General features: G+C 41.7%; 1 protein-coding gene across 6 annotated transcripts in view; it reads right to left on the reverse strand.

Annotated features, from left to right (window-relative positions):
- ptprsa (protein tyrosine phosphatase receptor type Sa) overlaps positions 1 to 17,363 on the reverse strand; it is a 214,807-nt gene that overhangs the window by 162,830 nt on the left and 34,614 nt on the right. The gene's annotated exons all lie outside the window — the stretch shown is intronic.

Here is a 17,363-nt window from a genome sequence, read left to right on the forward strand (position 1 = left end):
AAATATTAATAGCAGCAATTCCATTAGTCATTAATAAGCAATGACACCAACCCCACATGTTCACCCTCAGAAGCCTGCACCTGCATCAGAACGGCTACTGCTCGTCACATGTAGCTGTTTCCTGATCACAGTCATTCCCTTCCAGACTTGTAATTTATTTCTCTTACCTTCTGCCTTCCCTCCCTTTCTCTCCCTCCATTGAACTCATGCATACTAAACTCTGCTTGCATTGCAGATGTTTTGGTAGAGAATCACATGAATTTGCATGGAATTGCAGTACTATTATGCAAATGCCCCTGTGCGTTTTCATGTCCCGGCCACACTCTTCCATTGCCATTCATGTCGTAATAAAAAGCGCCCGTCATTAACAACAACTTTAAATATACACGTCGTGACTGTTCTATTTTCCACATTTTGCTGTGAACTGATGTTAAACAGAATAAAAGGAAAAGCGCTGCTGTACTTATTATGATGCAACAGGAAGTAACCTGATATGTGGCTGTTTCACGTGCACCATGACAACAGAGCAGCAGTAGATTTATGGACATCTCCGGCATATTGCATAAATAATGTATTTACTCTGGATATGTACATGTTATTATTTTCTCAAAGTGACAGGTGTTTGCATGGGTGGAGAGAAATGCAGTGTCATGACCTCATTAAGAGATTGCAGAACGTCCTGCCCCGGCAACCTCTCCTCGGAGCAGCTTTCCCATGAGCCTTTGCCCTCAACCTCTTAGGCCCAGGAATGATGCTCGACACTTCAGAGACTTCATGTATCCACCATCTGTCGCTCCTCTGGGAGGACCATGAACTTTCTGATGGATCTTAGGTGACTCTTGGCATCTATGCTCGAAATAAGCCAAATATCTTTCTTTTTCTTCGAATCAGAATCCAACTTTTAATAAAGTTAAAGGAAAAGAAAAAAAACTGCATCTAAAAAATGTTTACAAATCATGAAAGTTGCAACTTTCCCAACTTTTAGGGTGAACCTGTCACTTTATCTAAAAGGAAATTAAAGTTTACAAAAAGATTTTAAACCAAATGACCGCAAGCCCACTGGACCTTCATTCTTTTGTTTGTTCCTGCAGCTTTAACCCCGAATTCGATCGGAGGAAAATGGGTTTCCTCTGAACGTTGTGAAGCAGCGCTGTCCTTCCAATAAACACGCAGGGTTGTGAGGCTTTTAGCTGAAATCCACTTCTGCTGAGGTTGAGTGCACAGCAGCGAGCACTGGGCTTGTACAGCAGAGATGGGGTGGGGGTGTGCGGATGTAGGAGGCGGGCTAGCTGACCACCTACACTCAGACTTTATTGCACAGCCATTTTATTTGCCACTCCGGGGTGAAACACTGTCTGGCACCCGTGTAACCTTGCCGCACTGTGACGCTACAAATTGCCTGGTGAAAGTCACTCACACTTAACACACACTGAACACACACACACACACACACACACACACACACACACACACACACACAAAACTACACTTGTTGTTTCCAGCGTTTCCTGGCCCGTCACCCTGGCTGCAACAATGATGAAGGTTAAAGGTTACAGGTGAGGCGGTGTGATAGCTATCAGCTTAGGAAGGAAGAATCAGGAAAATGACAGGGCCACTAAGTATGATGCATATGGGCGGCCTTTAATTATAGGACACAGCGCAGGTCACAGTTGGGTGTCAGAGAAACGAGGTGAGAGATGAGGAGGTGTGAGCCAGCGCCGAACATAGAGAAGCAGCTGTTAAAGAAACCCCGGTTTGCGAAAATCGGGGAGAGGAGGGGCTGGGAACAATGACATCAGTTTCTGGCCGGCTGCCGATAAGTCTCAGACAAGCATTGCACCATCTAGCCAGCAGCTTCAATACCCTTTAGGTTTTACTATAGGAGGGGGGTGGGGACACGTTTCTGAAGGACGACTGAGACGTGGAGAGAGGCAGACTTTTAACTCATTCTGAAAGTGGATGCTGATTGGAGGAGATGAGATTATTCTAAGTGAAGAAGTAGGAGGCGGAGGAAGGAACGACTGGCAGGCCAGGGTGTTCAGAAAATGTCTCCTTTGCAGTTGGCAAAGCTAACTGTAACATTTGGTGTGTGGTTTGAGAAGTTTCATTTCCAAAATGAGACTTCTCCACTATTTAAAAACGCCTACACGTCGAGATAACTGCTCACATGTTAATAAGATTCACAACTATGAAGAACCGCAGCTATCTTTAGCTGTTTGCTTCAAAACTTGAACTTTAAAATACTTTATTTATTTATTTAGTTTTCAGGTTCTGTCTGGAATACATATCACTGCAGTTAACAGCTACTTATTAGAAGTTAGACACAAAATAATAGCAAGCCAAGTTTGCAATAATGGTGAAGTAAAAAAAAAACTCTTGCTTTCTCGTCAGTTTGTGGAACGTTTGTTAAAGTGACTGTGTGCATGTTCCCTGCCAATAGGGGGCAGTACATACCTAAATCATTGCAAGCAAGCACTATTTTTGTGTAAGAGTAAGACCTTACCAACGGATGGCCATTAGGGTCAAAAATCCCTGGTAGCACAATCTCCAGCAAAATAGCAAGAACATCAGACTCCCTTTCATCACTGGCAGCAAGTGAAGAGGTAAATGTGTAAAACAACAATATTTATGAATGGTGAATGATTTGTAACCATTTGTTACTAATCAGTAAATGCATGTTGTCCTCACAGGCTCCTATAGAAGGAAACATGGCATCTAATATGGCATCGCCAAGAGACTTAGACCGGCTCCCGTGTATTTTAGACCTGATTTTTATGCTTATATGTTAACAAGTCGCTAATATTTTTCAACAGTTGGACATAATTTAATTCATTTTCAACAACATAAAAAACTACACATTGTCTCTTTAATCCAACTCCAGTGAATAAATGTCAGTGTGTCCGAGAGCCCCAGGGCAGTTGTAGGTACACTCTAGATCATCACCATCAGTATGTGAATGTTTGTGTGAATGGATGAATGATACACTGTAGTTTAAAGCGCTTTGGAGTCCTCCGACTTTGAAAGGCGCTATACAAGTGCGGATCATTTACCATTTAAATGCCTCATTAAAAATCATTGTTTTTCCGTCTCCTAGGGAAGCACCGATATGAAATTTTGGGCTGATACTAATAACTGATATTAATATGGCTGATAACCTGTATATATGCGGGGGGCAGCAGCCTAAGTTGAGAGGTCCAGACTTCCTTCTCCCCAGCCACTTGGTCCAGCTCTTCCAGGGGAATCCCAAGGCGTTCCCTGGCCAGGTGAGAGACATGGTCCCTCCAACCTTTCCTGGGTCTTCCTTTAGGCCTCCTCCCGGTTGGACGTGCCCAGAAAACCTCACCAGGAAGGCGTCCAGGAGGCATCCTGACCAGATGCCTGAGCTACCTCAACTGGCTCCTCTCGATGTGCAGGAGCAGCGAATCTACTCCGAGCCCCTCCCGAATAACTGAGCTTATCACCCTTTCTATAAGGGAGAGCCCAGACACCCTGCAGAGAAAACTAATTTCGGCCGCTTATATCCGCAATCTCATTCTTTCAGTCACTAGCCAAAGCTCATGACCATAGGTGAGGGCAGGAACGTAGATCGACCAGTAAATTGAGAGCTTTGCCTTCTGACTCAGCTCTCTCTTCACCACGACAAACCGGTACAACGCCCGCATCACTGCAGACGCAGCACCAATCCGCCTATCGATCTCGTCCTCCAGCTTTCCCTCACTCGTGAACGTCGTCGTGGGGCAGGACCTCATCCCTGATATATATATATATATATATATATATATATATATATATATATATATGTATGTATATATATATATATTTGTATGTATACATGCTGACATTTATGCTTCTGAAATCAGCAGATTTTGTATAGACTGAAATTGATGCAATATATGTTACTATCTACGCACAGACACTGCACATATTTACTAAACAACTACACATCATCACCCCCCTCACCCACTGAAACAGATCCAGAAACAAGATGGAAAAAATATTGATTGTTAAAATCGGCCCAGTTATGCTCATCAGACCGATACTGATATATTACAAAATGACTAAAATCAACCGATACTGATATTGATGCAGACATATCATGCACCCCCAATACACAACTTATATGTAAGCTCCATTTTTGGTAATTCTGAGGTTCTTAAATCAGTTCATGTTCAAGGACTCTGTTTTATCGCAGGTTTTATATTTTAGAACAAACAAAAGAAAAAACTTGTTATTGATGTTAGAACAAAAGGCACAATAACACACACACGGGCAGCTGAAGTAAAACGTGCCAAACTCAGAAACAGATTCATCTCTTTATCTAATATGGTCTCTTTTTTTTCAAGCTTTTTTCCCAGGGAATTAATTGAAAATGGAGTTAATCCTAGTAATTTGCTTATGAAACTGGACCAAATCCCATCAGCAGGTTAAACAGCAGTAACCTCATTTCAGCTGCCAGACTTAACATGAATCAGTTTGCACGTGATTGGAAAAGGTACATTTTCATCTGCACTTCTTCCTTGTTCTATTCTCTGATTATTTCAGGGGAAAGGGGCAAAATTAAATTAGTGAAAAATGACTAAATTAGATCAACTAATGAAGAAATTTCCAATGTCATTAAGTTCTAAATGAAATACACAAAAAACTTTAACACGACGCCCCATGTATTCCCTTTGTCCCATAATGGTTTGAATTAGAAAATAAAATCTGAATCCTACTGCCTAAACAATGAGCTCAACTCTAGACCAGGTTTAGCTGTTTGGAGTGGGATGCACCGATCCCCTAGTCAATCACACTTGACTGGAAACAGCAGACAGATGGAGTGTTTGACCCACAGACTTTCCACCTGTCAGCGCTCAAATCACTGTCCCAGCAGCAGCACCAGCATGGCTACGGCACAGGGAAGAGCATCACCTTCCACTTTAAATTGGGTGGAGGAACAGACAGTAGTAAACAACACTTGAACCTGAAACTTTTCTACTAAAAACGTGTGTGCTGCTCTTCAGTTTACTGCAGATGACTAAAAAAAGAGAGAAAGTAAAATCAGCCACTGGAATGAAGAGTAAGGTTAAGCTAAAACAAAAACTACTCTGCTAAATGATGCAAACTGCTCATATGATTCTAAAATGTGCATTTTATTGCATGCTTGCATCATGAAAACTTACAGTGGGTTTAAAACTTTCTGTAAAAGGAACTTAGAAATTTTGCCCAATCGTCACAGTAGTAAAAGATTGTTTTTCTTTAAAAAAAGAGAGAGAAAAGAAAAGTAACTAAAGATCTTACTCTGCAGGTTGGTCTATAGCCGCACTTTATTTTAGCCTCAGCAGGAAACTGCCTCGTTGACTGATTTCCGTGGAAATGAACGTGTCACCTTAATTGTTGCTCTGATTTGTCCTAGTACTGTCCAAATGCATGCACGAACAGTTGGCCAGACTACATCTTACACATGTGTGTATATATATATATATTAGGGGTGGGCCATTATCGGCGTTAACGTGCTGCGGCAAAGCCAGACTCTTATGACGTGCGATAAAAAAAAACTGTTGCTGTTAATATAGTCTTAAAGTTGGGTTGGGATCTGGGTCTATACTAGGTAAACTATGATGACTTTCACATTGCGTGGATGTAAACCTGGTTGGCGCGGATGTATACTCGGCTTGGATGCGTGGTGCGGATGTATAACTGAGGGTGCGAAAGAGAACATCATTAATGCCAGAGGACTCTTCAAACGTGACGCGCCGACATGGATGTACCTATGAAGCCGCTGGGTTTGCTCCAAGGACAATTTATTTTTAAGAAGCTTCCCAATGGAAACCTTGACAAGACTAAAGTTGTTTGCACCTTGTGCAATGCGGAATTTGTTTACTGTAGAAGTTCTTCCAGTCTCAGGTACCACCTAAACGCTAAGCATCCCTTAGCTAATTTGGAAGATGCTGGACCACGTGTTGTGCAGGGAAAGAGTTTTCATCAAACTACTATGTTTGAGTGCAACCGAGGCAAGCCCATCAGTGCAGCTCATTCAAGTAAGCTCACTAATCTCCTTGCTCAGTGGATTGCCACGAGCTGCCAGCCCATCAGCGTGGTCGAAGATGATGGGCTCGAGCTTGTTCTCCACGCAGCCACAGGTGACTCATCCTACAAACTACCTGTGAGGCAAACAATCGTGAGGAGAATACGTGTCCAGCATGCTGCAGAGAAAGCCGTGAAAGATGAGAAGCTGGTGGACGCAACTTGTGTAGCACTGACTGGGGACCATTGGACATCTGTCAATAATGATAACTACCTCTGTGTTACTGCACACCTCATCGATGCCAGCTGGGAACTTCACTCCTTTGCTTTATGTAGGCTATGTCCGTTTAAATTTCATAATTAACCAATACCACACGAGAGGGAGTGCTGTTGTGTTGAATATCAACATTTGTGTGATTCATATCATTAATACGTAAATAATCACACCAGTGCTGATATTTGGCGCAACAGCACTCCCTCTCATGTGATATTGTTCTTGTACAACAGTTTTAAGAGCAATTTTTCTTATTTACCAATAATAAGTGACATAAGATTATAATTTGTTAGTTTATTCAATCATTTAGCTCCGCCAACACAAATAGTTCCAACTAGAAAGCTGTTGCCAGGCAACACAAAAATAGCACAACATAACATTAGAACGCCTGATATTGTCTGTAAAATGTCCCAGTGCTGTTGTGCTCCAATATCAGCACTCAAGGAATGTCTCTTGTCCAATCAAAATACTTGGTTAGAACTAACTGTTGTATAATTTAATTTAATTTAAATAGCCTACTTATTAATTAGCACAACACCATGAATTACCACATTTTGTTTGCTTCTTAATGATTGCTAGTTGTTTACTGCTTGTGAACTTATTCTGATCTTTGTTTGACCGTTAGGTGTGATGAAAACAGAGGAGCGCCAATTTGCAGAAGCATGTGCCAGGCAGTTTCTTGACGTTGCTAATCAGTGGGGATAGCTGACAAAACCAGCACTATTGGAACAGACAGCACTCATAATATGGTGGCAGCAGGGAGGATACTGCCATTCGAGCATTTGCCCTGCATTGCACATGTTATTCAGAGCTATAGTATTGTCACTTCGGGAAAGTGGTTTTGATGGCGTTTTGGCCAAGTGCTGTAAAGTGGTCGGACATTTCAAACACAGTCCAGCAAACTCAGATGAGCTAAATGCCCAGCAAGCAGGGTCCGAAATTAACACTCGCCACTCGCCAAATGCGAGTAAATTGCTCCATTTGGCGAGTAAATTTTTGAGCTCTACCTGCCACCTGGCGAGTAAATGTTTGCACCAAATTAGTTATGTTTATCAGTCATCTTCCACGGATTTCTGATACTCCTCCCGCCTGCATGCAACTTACACAAACGTACGCGAAACGTGAACGCCGCATCCAACGTCATTTCCACCTATCCCATTCAATCAGTTTATCAAGTTAGCAGTTAGCTTCGTGTTAAAACTAGCGGTGAAATGTGGCGGTTTTTAACTGGAGTCAGCCAGCCTTCCAAAAGAAAACTCGTCGAACTGGAAGAAAAACCACCAGGACCAGTGGCAACCAGAAGATTGTGTGAAAAGTGGCGAACTGGAGACGGCGGAGTCGTGAGACAGCGGCTACATTATGATGGCCACGTAGCGTTGCTGCCTTTCACAGACAACTGGCCCTCGGCATTCTTCAAATATCCAAAAGATGCCCATACTTCCGACTTTGTCTTCTTTGAGGGATAATAAATGTCCCAAGTGCTGCCGTCTCCTCCTGCCATTATTTCAGCTTTAGCTTAAAGAAAGTTTTGGTCGTAAACAACAAAGTGCGCATGTGCCGTCGGCAACTTACAGCAGATGATACGGTGGCTGGTAAGGGTCACCGCGCCTACACCGCAGCCACGGTAATCCACCGAGATAATATATGTATATATATTTTTTTTAAACAAGACTGTTATTATTTATTGTCAACTTTTTTACCGGGGTTTACTGCTACACCGGTTACCGTGACAACCCTAGCCCTGACACACTTTCAGATATTCTCATGCTGCAGCTGTGTTCTCCAGAGATCAAGGACTAGGACCCAAATGAGGCTGTAATGCTTTGGCACAAAGACGGTGTCAGAAGCAGGAGGCCAGACTTCATGGACAGAGAAAACAAGGAGTCTGACTAGATTTCAATGAAAGAGTTCATAAAAACATCTCTAAAAAATAAATAAATAAATAGTAAAAATTACAAAAGAGTTGTTTTCCTTATTAATTGATGTTTTGATTATCACTCTGTTTGGAATCAACATAATATAGAATTACATGCTTTAGGTAGATCTAAATCATTTAGAATTTTGGCCGGTAAAAAATATGCTTGGCCGGTACATTTTCATCATCTATGTATATATATATATATATATATATATATATATATATATATATATATATATATACACACACACACACACACACCAGTCCTTATATATATATATATATATATATATATATATATATATATATATATATATATATATACAAGGACTCGGCTATCATCGTTCACTTTGAAAACCCCTTCATAAGATTTGAATTGTTCGTGAACGTCATGTCACTAAAGCACAGTTGAAGGACGTGAACAATAAACCGGGCAACGCTGTTATAACCAGTTATGACCTTTCAGGGAGTTGATTGGTTAACTGGTTAACTATGTAGATCTCTACTTGTGACCATAACAGAAAAACTTCTTCTGGTAAAATTCCCCTCATTGTTAATCAGTCAATCCAGTTGGACTCAGGCTGCATCATGTGACCTGTGGCCATCAGTGGCTGGCAGATGATGCAGAAGCAGAGGGAGGAATCCATTTGGAGGTTGTAATGTTGCATGATCCATATTAATGTAACTCTTCAAAGCGATTATTGAAATGCTGAGCTGGTCTAGTGAATTCCCCCTCAGTCTCTGGATAAAGGGTTAGTTTGTGAGGCACACAGAAGGTCATTGTGGCCAACTGGCGTGCATGTGGACAAAAGCCAGAACACAGACGGTGATGATAATACAACTAGCTTCCAAGAAATGTGCTCCCACTATAAATACCCATAGAGTGGCTGCATGTTGTTCTCAAAGGTGCCTCCACATACTGGATCCTTGTCAACTGCACCGCGGGTACACAAACTCAGCTGTTTCTCCTTTGAGTACCCAACCACCCTCTGACCCTTTCACTCCAACAAACGATCTCTCCACTTTGGCCATTATTTTAAAACCCCCACAATACCTCGTCACTTTGAACGCCGCTGACTTGAGAATGAATTTCACACTAGCCCAGGGAGAAATGGGGGCTCGGGAGGGTGGGTGTTGTGTGGAGGTCAAAGGTTAGGGGTCAGACAGCTGGTAAACCTCTTTAAATCCTCCTTTTTTGGTGCAACACACATTCCTTCACAGCAGGGTACCTTAAGCCAGCGATCAATCTCTTCCCAAGTTACGTCTGCTGTGCTAAACTTTGTCTATACCATATAGACGTGCATGCTTGTTTGAGTCAGACATTTGCTATAGCATGCATGCAAACGCGTTAACCACGACTGCAAAACACAAAAATAAATCTATTCTTCTGTATTCATAAAACAACACTTCTGGAATCATGCAGCGGATGGAGGTTGCTGAGTTTGTTTGTTTTCCTGCTTGCTGTACCCACACTCATTTTAACTGGTGGTATGGGTGAGTGGGGAGCTTTTAAGTCCTGCAACTAATGCATAAAAAGGGACCCGTCTCTGTCTTGCTGGGTTTATTTTTCTCTTTGTGGATGTCATTTTACAGCTTTGCACACATGTGCTGTGCGATGCTGTGCTGTGTGACTCACTGCATGGAGGGGAAGCAAAAAGAATCAAAATGAATGAAGGAGAAAGGGTGCTATCACCCAACTAAATTTAAAAGAAAGAGACGCTCGACTAGGCCTACATACAAGTCTAAAATAGGAAATATATAAACAGCTTTGTGTACATGTTTTTAGAATAAAATACGCCAGAAAAGGTAGAAAAAAAACTGATGTTGTTCAAAAATTACGGCCAGAATTAAAATATGAGGACAAAAAAGAAGGAGACACCACTGTCCTCTAAAACTAACCGAGTCTTAAGGGGGAAATACATGCACGATGGATAATAAAGCCATGTGATGGATGTGGGAGGTGGTATGTGGTCTGTGTTGGGGTTTGCTGAGACAGATGGGTGTATTATTGGGTCCAAGACTAGGCTGAGTCCAGCGCCAGTCCCAGTGACCTGCAGAACAATGCCCAGTACACAGGGAAAGAGTGTGTGGCAGAAACAAAGACAGCCTTGAGTGCGCTCGGACCAGATCTTCAGGCAGCTGTTCAGACATTGAACATTTAGCTCAGGAGAACTTTGGCACTGATGGTGACAAACTTCAACTCCTGCTGCTGGAAACGATCACAGCTCAAATCGTTTTATTTGTATTGGTTTTAATTTGATCATCTTCAAACAAAAACAGAATCTTGGGAGGAAATGAGCATCCTCTGTGACCAGATGTGATGTTAAAGGTCTGTTGTGAAGCATTTTTCTGTGTAAAAGTTAAGTGTTATCCAGAGTGGATGGAGTGGTGTTCATATCTAACAGTATTGATGAGCTAACGGCTAGTTGAAACACCGCCAAAACAAATGCATTGTTGCCATTTTAATTCTGCAAGCTGCAGAATTCATAGTAATTTGCATGAATGTTGCTTTGTAATAGTGGCAAAAAGGTATTGCCCCTGCAGGGGAAAAGTCTGGAAGATTTAAATATTTGCTTGTATATATTTTAATATTTCTGTCAAAATATCCATGATGCCATGACATTTTGGACACTGGAGTTGTCAAATCATGTTGCTTCCATCTTAGAAACTCTAAAAATCTCTTCAATTCCACTAGGTTTCAGATTTTTATTATAATAATTTGCCAGAAATATTACAATTCCTGCTGAACATGACCCCAGGATGAAATGGAAGTGCTACATCATTTAAGCTGCTGGTGACATTTACACACTTAAATAATCCTGTGATGTAAATTTTAACAGCTTATGAAATATTGTTAATTTTTGGTTTTAAAGTCACACTAAGCAGTTTTTGCTTGCTATCCGCACCCTTTAGTGCAGAGGTTCGAGGGCCATTTAAAAAAAAAACTTTGGGGGATGCTGGCAGATCATACTCCACACACCAGTACAATAATACACACCAGCACCATTCCTACTGGTGGGGGGTGGGGGGGTGGGGGGGCTGGCGGTTCGGGAGCCACAAAGAAGGGCCGCCTATAGAGTACTGCTGCTTTAGTGTCAATACTTCTCTCTTCGCTGTGCATTTGTCACCCTAATCTAACAATGTCTCCCCAGCCTTCATTGGTGTCTACAGGAGTGAGTCATCACTAAATTAAACAAATCCATTGTGTTCATTAAGTAAAACAAGCAGGAAACATGCTGGAAGCAGACTGCAACTCCAGGTATGTCAGCTCAGATTTATCTAATCCACAGGTGGCACCCCGCCAGTCTGAAGTTGCAAGAGCAATATTCTGGCCACGGGGGCAGTAAGGGTCTGAGTGACTTTTGATTAACCCTGTAAAGGGCCATTTTGGCACATACTGGCTCAAGAAAATGACCAGCCATTGGCTCATATGTTGTTGATCAATATAAACTAACAGAGGTTGTTTAGGAAGCCATCTACTGCAGGATAAGATCTAATGTCTGTATTTTACAAGAAGCACTCATCAAAGCAGACAAAATATTCCTTACAAAGTTCACCAGTTTTTGACACATTTGCAGTGATCTCTACTATAAATGAATGCCTTGTGAGTTGATCTGTGTGGGAAAAAAGCTCTGGCGCTCCTGTTTCAAGAGCTAAAAGGGAGCTAGAGCAGAGCCAAGATTTAGAATCTTGTTTCCTGAAATCCGGGCATGTCGCCTCTGATTGGCTAAGAGCAATGCAACTCTACCACTGACCCCTGATTCACACTCGCTTAACTCGCAAATCACAAAATTCCTTGAGTTTATGCCATCCGCCATTAAGCCAAAAAGATGAAAATCACGTGTGATATCGCTGTTTGATGTCATATATGATGTTCCTCTCTACTGACAGGATTAAAGCCATAAAACACACCGCTGCACTTCTGGAATGATGCTAGGAGTAAAAAAGTCGTTAGGTCACATGTATTGATATAATCTACATATGTATGAAATTGCATCGCTGCAATAGTCTTATTTTGAAAATTTTTTTCCACTGAAACATACATGATTTCCTGTACCAGAAATTGTCCCAGAAGCACCTTGCAGCAAAAAAAGAACCTGATCCTGTCTTTAGTGGCACCGCAAGCTGCTTCTGGGACCTGAAAATGTTTGAATCACCCCATGGGCTATAATCGATTCTAATTTGAAGCAGTGCCGTTCCGTGCCGTTGATGCTTACAGTGTGAAGTAGGGGTGGCTCAGTTTGCTCTGCAACGTTGATGTTTTATCTGCACAAATAAAGCAAGTTCTGCCTTGTTGTGGAGTTGCTAATGCTATCGGTTAGCTTCTACCAGTCAAGGCGTTCTCTGCTTTCTGTTTCCTGGATGCTAAACCAACAACAGCCTTCCTCATCGCGAATCAAGATGGGTGACGTAGATCTGGCTGGCTTTTATAATCCGAGCGTTTCATCATCTATTTTCTATTGGTGGCTAATGCAGGAAACGGGGGTAGAAGACTGTTTTCATATTTAGCCTGCATGTTAAACTCAAGAGTAACTGATCAAATATCAAAAATATCTAGTAATAAATGGTTTCTCAGAGCAGAGGTTTTGTTGTTTTAACGTTGTCCATCAGGATTTCCAGCTTCATGCCCAATGGGCTTAGCTACTGGTTATGCTACCGACCACTGTGACAAACTGATTTGGAGATAAATGTGCTTAAAATTGTCTAACACACTCTCTGCTCCTTTGAGCGGGCCCAGAACACTGTGAAATCATTTCACGTGGGGTTGTTGTGAAAGGTGGAATGAAAACATGCCCCTTTCAAGTTTCTGCAGGAACAAGATGGAAGTTCTTCACCACGGCGACAAGATGCCTCTAAGGGCTTATCAACAAAACAAAATAAAAAAACAACAGGGGGCAGAAGTCGAACTGTAATGGAGGGATGTAAAGGAGCAACGAACAAAATAATCGAAAAGAGGATAAAATAAAAAAGAAAGAAAAATACAAGCCAGACTGCTTCACCACCAAGCTGCTCATCTTCGTGGCGCCTGGTGCTGGCTTTCATTCAACTGGGAGGCCCTTTTTTATTCTTTCTTTCTTTTTAATTTCCCTTTTGTTTCAGTTATTCAACATAAGAGCAGTGTTCAACTCTTCTGCTTGCTCTCTTTGCAATTTTCATCACCCTCACTTGCATTTTTTCATTATTTTATTGGGCAGAAAAAGACAGCTGTAGTTTTGCAAAGCCTACCGGCCTTGAAATGCATGCAGGCTGGGATCCAAAGCTCATAATCACAGCTATGGGGATAGGCTGACTTGAGAGTCATGATTTGAGGCAAGAAAGGAATGGGGGGTAAAACAGGGACGGGGGGGGGGGGGGGGGGGCAAAGAGAAAGGTAAAGTAGAGAAATGGCTATCGGTGCATTTTAGGTGGCCAGTTGGACAGAAACAAGCCAATAAGGCCAGCAACACCGTAACCATTGATTGTAAATGATTCAAGCTTGGTTGAAGGCTTTGTTAGAGCACTTCTGTGGTTTGTGTTGTGTTAAAGTCTGTTCTAGTGTTTGTTTTCTTTCCTACGCGAGTCAACATGTTTGTGTGTGTCCACGTGAGACGAGTTTGCAGAAATTTGAGTGTCAGATAGTGTTTCACTGTATATGTGTGTGTAGGGTCTGTAGCTCTGCATGTGTGTGTGTGTGTGTGTGTGTGTGTGTGTGTGTGTGTGTGTGTGTGTGTGTGTGTGTGTGTGTGTGTGTGTGTGTGTGTGTGTGTGTGTGTGTGTGTGTATCAGTGGTCAGTCACTTCAGTGCACCTCAAGCCATTCAGCTGTCGTCAAGCTCGCTCAGCAAGAAGCGTGCAGCTCCATCTGGTCGATTGTCCCCTCCTACGTCCGCCTATTCCAGCGACTCTATGACTCAGAGGCTTGTTGTCTGGAAGTGTGTGTTTGTTTGTGTGTGTGCTTGTGAGTGATATATACACGTTAGCATATCTTATTTGTCTTTATGGTAAGGCACGTAATAGTGAAAGCCACACACACACAGGCACACACACACACACACACACACACACACACACACACACACACACACACACACACACACAGCAGCTTAGCATGCACTATACAGTTAATAATTATTCAATTCCTTTCTCATCTCTCCTTTCAGGCCAGCATTTCCTGTCATGACAGAAGAAAAGCCTCTGAAGTAACTTAGAGACAATAACCAAAGATCAGAGGATGAGGAATCAACAAGACAAACCCATCTGGCTCCACTGCTAGATGGTACATTCTACATTTTATGCTAGTTCTCAGCTCTGTAAGATATCATTTGTGAAATTCACATTAAAAATGTATTTTTTTTTCTGAAACAAGTGTCCCCACACAAATGTTAAAACTGCAGATAACTTAGGAGATAGATAATAATGAATGCATTATCTGTAGCTGGGACGTGTACTGGCAAGAATCTGGCGGTATAATATATATTTATCACAATATAGGGATGTAAGAAAATATTGATACATAGAAATATCATAAGACTTAAGTCTTATGATACTGACTTGATATTTTATATTAGTGTATAAAATTGTTATTGAGAATTTAATGCAAATATCTTCTTTTGTGTTTTTGTGAGAGCTCCAAATATGATGATGTGTTTTTACACTGGCAAGAGGGGCATACATACCTAAATCACTGAAGCAAGCAGTATTTTTGTGTTTGAGTAAGACCTTACTCAACCGATGGCTTTGGCTTTGGAACCACTTGTTACAAATCAGCAACTGCATTTTGTCCTCACAGGCTCCCGTAGAAGGAAACATGGCGTCCAATATAGAATCACCCAACTCATTTTAGACCAGATTTTTGTGGTTATATGTTACAACGCCACCAATATTTTTCAACAACTGGGCATCATTTGACTCATTCTCAACAAGATTTTGATGAATATTTCCAGAGATTAATAATAAAAACTACACATTGTCTCTTTAAATATTAGTCTAAAGCTACTGAACTAAAGATGCTCTTTTGTAGACGTACAAATAATTATAAAGTTACGTGAGGATTTTTGTCCTAGTTATCTAATATAGGTTAGATATGATAGCATGTTGAAAATGTCCGTGTCACTAACAAGGTCCCCTTAGGCCGCCCCGGTCACCTAGGAGTTGCAGGAAAAGCTTGTAGTCAGGTGAACCGATGAATAAACCCAGAGCTGCAACAGCCATGTATGTATTTTCCACCAGAGTGACAGCATGTGTGTGCACATGTGTTAGTGAGGTCTTCCTCCACCATGGAAATGTGAACCAGCTTTCCCTCCATCCCTTGTTATCTGCAGCAGGCAACACAAAGACTCGTGCTCTTCCAAACACACGCAAACTACAACATACCTATTGTTGCTGGTTCTGGTCGTTTTAAACATAAAATAATGTTAGGGTTAAAATGTTAAAAGCAGAGACACGTGTGCATTTAATTAGCTGAAAAATCAACAAGTAATTAAGACATTATTGATGAATTATTCCAAATGTATATTTTTAGCTTGACATGGTAAAGCAGCATAAGGCTTTTCCATTTCATGTACTAACTTTTTTCATATTTTCTGTGTCGTCTTCCATTTTCTTTCATCCTCTGCATGCCCTCTCCTAATTCCTTTGATGATCACTTGTTTTCTAGTCCTTTTTTCAAACTTCCCCTGCTGCGATGTGCCCTCATCCCTCTCTCCTTTCGCTCTCATCTTAACATCACTCATCTGCTTGCTGTTTTTGTTGTTTGTTTTACTTTTTTCTCTCCGTCTCAGCACTCCTCTCAAGAAAAGAGGAAGAAGAAGAAACAACAACATGGTGTCTGGTCCAAATGCTAATGGTATCAGGGTCAGAGTAGAGGCACGCACACACACACACACACACACACACACACACACACACACACACACACACGCGCGCGCGCGCACACACACACACACACACACACAAAACTCTGCACATATTATAAATTAGCTAGAACTAAACACACACACACACACACACACACACACACGCACGCACGTGCACACACACACACACACACACACGTTATGAGAACAAAGACACCCACGCAGATCAGTGCTCTGACCAAACAACGAATCCTTCACTGAACAGTTAAAGACGCATCCTCCTCCTCATTAAAAGGCAGGAAGGCCTGTGGAGCGGTAAAGGGACGGATGGGGAGGTGTGCGGGACGGGGGGTAGAGGCAACGGGAGTGATCAAATGACACCCTGACATATGAGCCCGAAACAAACGAATCGATCATAATTTAATTATTCATTTATCTGGTTACTGTGGAAATCAGGGTGTTGGGGGAAAATGAGGAGGTGAAGAAAATGAGAGGAGACAGAAACCAACAGCAGCCTGGATGTTCTTCCCAAGCTAATTATGTAATAATGACATGATGCACAGAGAGTGGAGGTATCTGCTGGTTATCTTTGGTTTTGTAGCTATACCCTCAATTTATACCCTGATTATTTAGAATGAGTGAAATTAAGAATCCTTGATAGATTATTTTTCTTACAGGGTTTATTCAAGTTATTCAAGTCATTTCAAAACTGGTGATTTTATCAAGTATCACCCCAAAATGTTTATGTTTCTGTTTATTCACTTAGCAGACACTTTTATCCAAAGCGACTTACAATTTATAACCTATAGGGCATGTTGTGATCTGTGGGGGAAACCGGAGTACCCGGAGGAAACCCACGCATGCATGGGGAGAACACGCAACTCCACGCAGAAAGGCCGCAGCCGAGTTTCGAACCTGCAACCTTCGTGCTGCGAGGCAACAGTGCTAACAACTGCGCCACCATGCAGCCCATAATAACATAAATAAAGCCCAATATAAAGCCACTTTCTAAATTCACAGGTTATGTCTAACAGAATAATGCCGATGATGACATGAGACAAGTCCCACAAACACAGGGAAGTAGTAATTACCCTTGATAATAAACATATGTGACCATGTGTGCTTCTTGTCATTACTGGGACTTTCCCACTTTCCCTTTGCAGAATTGTCTAGTTAATGACATTAGAAGATGTATTTGCCACCACTCTTTATCTGATTTAGGTTTAGACTAGGAATGTTCCCATCACACTTTTTGCTCCCTATCCGAGTCCGAGTCATTTGACTTTGTGTACCTGCTGATTGCATACTTCAGCGAATCACTAAACAGGAAG

The sequence above is a fragment of the Nothobranchius furzeri genome, chromosome 8 (assembly GCF_043380555.1).
Source record: "Nothobranchius furzeri strain GRZ-AD chromosome 8, NfurGRZ-RIMD1, whole genome shotgun sequence".
Taxonomy (NCBI): Eukaryota; Metazoa; Chordata; class Actinopteri; order Cyprinodontiformes; family Nothobranchiidae; genus Nothobranchius; species Nothobranchius furzeri.